The 4,622-nt window shown below is 36.7% G+C and overlaps 1 non-coding gene across 1 annotated transcript; it reads right to left on the bottom strand.

Annotated features, from left to right (window-relative positions):
• Positions 1–475: 475 nt before the first annotated feature.
• LOC122686407 lies at positions 476–582 on the bottom strand. The gene has a single exon (XR_006338767.1). It is a non-coding gene; the product is annotated as a U6 spliceosomal RNA (small nuclear RNA).
• Positions 583–4,622: the final 4,040 nt, after the last annotated feature.

Below are 4,622 nucleotides of genomic sequence, written 5' to 3'. Positions count from 1 at the left end.
TTTACATGTGCTCCCCATCCGGATCCCTCCTCCCGCCTCCCTCCCTATCTGATCCCTCTGGGTTTTCCCAGTGCACCAGCCCTGAGCACTTGTCTCATGCATCCAACCTGGACTGGTGATCTGTTTCACCCTTGATGGTATACTTGTTTCAATGCTATTCTCTCAGAACATCCCACCCTCGCCTTCTCCACAGAGTCCCACAGTCTGTTCTGTACATCTGTGTCTCTTTTTCTGTTTTGTATATAGGGTTATCATTACCATCTTTCTAAATTCCATATATATGCGTTAGTATACTGTATTGGTCTTTATCTTTCTGGCTTACTTCACTTTGTATAATGGGCTCCAGTTTCATCCATCTCATTAGAACTGATTCAAATGAATTCTTTTTAATGGCTGAGTAATATTCCATGGTGTATATGTACCACAGCTTCCTTGTCCATTCGTCTGCTGATGGGCATCTAGGTTGCTTCCATAAAAAAATAGGGAATGCTTCACGAATTTGCATGTCATCCTCGTGCAGGGGCCATGCTAATCTTCTTTGTATCGTTCCAATTTTAGTATATGTGCTGCCGAAGTGAGCACTGAATTTTATTTTATAATCATATTGATGACAATAAAAATGAATTATTATGATAGAACCTTAAATACATGACCAGTGCTAATGTCATTTAATACTAAAAGGTTAATAATTCACTAGAAAATTATCAGAAAAAATGTAAAGCTTAGCTATATTTTAGGTGTCCCAAATTGGTAAAATGTATAAAATAAATAACTAATTACTACAGACCTATATTTTCTAACCAACTTTTTCTTCATATATATACATATATATATATATAATGCTATGTATGTGTGCATACATATAGAGAGACATATATTTGTGTGTGTATATATATATATATGTGTGTGTTTGTAAGTGTTTTCATGTGAGCATGTGTTCTGGGAGGTTTTCTGAATTAAAAAATAATAAAAAAAAAGTTCTATAATAACACAAATAGTGAAGAATGTTTTTAAAAATATTAAAGTGAAACAAGCCAAACAAAACACACAGCCTGAAATGTTTCTCATGGGCTGGTCTTGAACAAATTATCTACTTTGATAGAGAAACCACCTGTAACAGGATCTCATTGGCCTCTAAATCTAGACTATGTAATCCTCTACATTGGAATCAAAAGTGATACTAGTAACATTTGATTAACTGGCCCTACATGATGGAATAAAATGTGAATATGTTCTCCAAAGGTATCTCCACTCCATGAATTGCTAATGGATGCTCTACGTGTTTGCATGTTTGATCTGTGCCCTAAAGTCATCTTGGGGTTACGCTGATGCAATATAATTCTTATAATGTTTGTCCATTGTTAAAATTCTGAGAGTAATATCCAGAACAAGAACTCAATTTTATTATCCTTTTCACATTGTTTGCAGATTAGGGCACTTCTGTCCCTAATTCATTGTATTTTGAATCAGGCTCAGCTTGTAAAGAATCCACCTGCAAGGCAGGAGACGTGGGTTCAATCCCTGGGTTGGGAAGATCCCCTGGAGAAGGGAAAGGATACCCACTCCAGTGTTGTGGCCTGGAGAATTTCATGGACTGTATAGTTCATGGGGTCGCAATCAGTCAGACACAACTGAGCGACTTTCACTTACGTACTTACTTACTACATTTATATCTGCATATTTGAAGAAAAAAAAATAATCTGCTGTCTATTAGCATACTAACTCCTCTTCCCAATTCATACATTAAGTGTACTCTTACTTTGGCCATAATTCTATCAGTTTTTTAGTTCAGGGTTTTAATAAAAAGAGAAAGTGTAAGGAAACATGACTTGAACACATAGTTGCGCAGAAGGAAATATGTTTTCTATCTCTTTTGAGAATAATAAGTTCCTGTCTTCCTAGGAAAAGACTGATTGTTTCTGGCCATAGCAATAAGTAACTATCTGAGTCAGGTTTAAGGCCATCAAATTTGATCCATGTTTGTTCCTCCAACAGCATACTTCTTAGAATTAGTCAAGCATAGATTGTCTATTTTCTCCAGACTAAAATCAAGACAGGTTTGTCAAACCATAATCTACTCTTGTTTATCTAATTATATTTCTTTAACTCAACATGTCTAGTTGAGCTCCACATCTTATCCCCATAAACTTGCTCCACCTGTGAATTCATTCATCTCAGTTGTTAGTAAATCCATCAATTGTCTTCCATCCATTGTCTTCCTAGGAAAAGACTGATTGTTTCTGGCCATAGCAATAAGTAACTATCTGAGTCAGGTTTAAGGCCATCAGATTTGATCCATGTTTGTTCCTCCAACAGCATACTTCTTAGAATTAGTCAGGCAGCAACAACCTTATTCTGCTGCCCAGACTTCTAAACATCAACCAATCAGGAAGATCTACACTTAATAACATGCTTTCACAGCAAAAGTTCAGCCAATCCCTAAACAGGACTGTAGCTATAAAAAATTTACAATTCAATAAGACTATACGTTTTGTAACTTGCATAAATTGCAGATTATATACTTGTCTTAACTCCTCTATTTCCTTAAGATATGATTCTCTTTTAATTCTTTGATCTCGACGTAGTCTATGGTTACCAATAAATCTCCAACAGCCCTGGGAAGAAGGTCCCATGGCTGGACTTGCTTCCCGGTTGCTTACTAAATTGCTCTAGCGATGTAAACGATTCATTGGATGGCTGATTTTTGGCATTATAGGATTAATAACTATTTGCACCATTGCTGTCATCACTAGCGTTACTTTACAAACCTCAATTCAAACACATAATTTTATCCAAAATTGGACTAAAAATGCTTATACTATGTGAGCCACTCAGTCTCAAATAGATGAGGATATTCAAAAAGAAATACAGGACCTGAAAACAGCCATCGAATGGGTTGGAGATCAATTAACAGATGTACAAAAACAGGTGATGCTAAAATGTGACTGGAATTCTACTCAATTTTGTGTTACTCCTGTTCATTTTAATAATAGTGCCTACAACTGGGAACAAATCAAGTTTCATTTACAAAACATACGTGATAATACCTCTCTGAATGTACAATTATTACAAAAAGAAATATGTAAAACTTTTTCTAATAATCTGCCCTCTTCCACTAGTATGGGAACTTTAGCTATACAATTGGCTAATCAATTATCTGGGCTAGACCCACATAGATGGTTTCAAAGCCTTACTCATAGCATTGGGTCTAGAACTATAATTTTGGTGATTGTCTTAACAATTATATTTGTTGTCTACTGTTGCCTTCATGCAAAGACTGTCAAAACTAAACAAACTCTGATGGTCAGAACTCTTCTTACAAATATTATAAATAAATAAGGGGGAATTGTCAGGGGATGTTTGACGGGAGGATTCCTACGTGCTGTCTCTCATGAGTCCTTTGTCCCTCTTCAAGTGGAACAGCACGCTGCTCCCAGGGACTGAGGTCATTATGTGAGGCAAGCATGGGTCTCCTTTAGTAAACATTCTCCTTAGGACAAAACAGCTTAATCTCCTTCCCCTTACTTGAGATATGGATGTGTCCTGACCTTGTGACTAACGTTACCCCTTGGTCCCTTGGTAACGGTTGCTGTACGTTTGGTTTTCTGATCTCTATCATTCCCGAAAGAAGTTTCTTGTACTGCAGCCTATATATACTCATAGAAAAATCATTAAAGCACCTTTGCTCCATCAGAGCTTAGGTCCCTGGGTCTTTTTTGTCTCTTTCTCTCTCTCTCTTTCACTTTCTTATCGTCGACTCCGCACCACAAGGTTCCGCTCCATTAAAGGACCCCAACACAGGACCACTTTTCAAAGTCCTCCAATCTGTGAGAATGCTACTTCCTTTAACTCTTTACAAAATCAGCTCACTATTCTTTCTTTCTTTCTAGGAAAAGACTGATTGCTAAAACAAAACAATACAATCTTTCTTTCAAGCAGTGAATGATGGTCTCTCCACTTCTTTACTCTTCAATGAAAATGTAACTAAATACTCTTTACTGTTAATGTCAGATTCTGAAGACAGAGAGAGACAGAGAAAAGAAAGATAACCTTGATGGATTTACTAACAACTGAGATGAATGAATTCGCAGGTGGAGCAAGTTTATGGGGATAAGATGTGGAGCTCAACTAGACATGTTGAGTTAAAGAAATATAATTAGATAAACAAGAGTAGATTATGGTTTGACAAACCTGTCTTGATTTTAGTCTGGAGAAAATAGACAATCTATAAACAATCAGTATATAAATGGAACTTTTAGTGATCATGAAAAACAGATAAAGACCAACTACTGAGATCTGAGGCACTCCAACTTCAAGAGATCTTAAAATCTGGAGCCTTCTAAAGAGACTGAGAAGAAGCTATCGACTCGGCAAGAAAAAAACCAGGAGAGTGGGTCCCAGAAGCCAAGAGAAGGACTTTTCCCCCCATGTATGAAGAAGTGAGGGAGTACTATATATGACTTAGATGTCACAGAAGATGGTACTCCTGAAATATCCATTAAATCTAATAACCTGAGGCCATTGAAAATTTTGACAAAAACAGATCTGATGGTATGTTTGGAGTATGAGTATGAGCAGGAGTATTAAAGGCTCTTTCAGGGAGTTAAAGGTGATATAAGTGA

Source organism: Cervus elaphus, chromosome 29, assembly GCF_910594005.1.
Source record: "Cervus elaphus chromosome 29, mCerEla1.1, whole genome shotgun sequence".
Lineage (NCBI taxonomy): Eukaryota > Metazoa > Chordata > Mammalia > Artiodactyla > Cervidae > Cervus > Cervus elaphus.
Note: the sequence above shows the minus strand (reverse complement) of the source record. Positions and strands in the feature narration are given on the sequence as shown.